Below are 507 nucleotides of genomic sequence, written 5' to 3' on the forward strand. Positions count from 1 at the left end.
ACACATCTGGAGAAACACACACATCTGGAGAAACACACACACATCTGGAGAAACACACACACATCTGGAGAAACACACACGCACACATCTGGAGAAACACACACACACACACACACATCTGGAGAAACACGCACACATCTGGAGAAACACACACACACACACACACACACATCTGGAGAAACACACACACACACACACACACACACACACACACACACACATCTGAGAAACACACACACACACACACACACACATCTGAATGAACACACACACACACACACACACACACATCTGGAGGAAAAACACATCTGGAAACACACATTTGGTTCCTGCAAAATCCAAGATGGCCGCACATGTGTAGCAGTGTTTGTTTGTCTAATGTTTGTCTAATATTTGCTGAGGCCGACGAATCAACCAAGAAGTGGAACTTTTTCTGTGTATATTTGAATGCCTCAGCTTTCTGGCTCATTGCTGCTGTGGCCTCACCTTCTCAGCTGCTCAGGTTAG

Source organism: Gobio gobio (genome assembly GCF_949357685.1).
Source record: "Gobio gobio genome assembly, chromosome: 6".
NCBI classification, from domain to species: Eukaryota; Metazoa; Chordata; class Actinopteri; order Cypriniformes; family Gobionidae; genus Gobio; species Gobio gobio.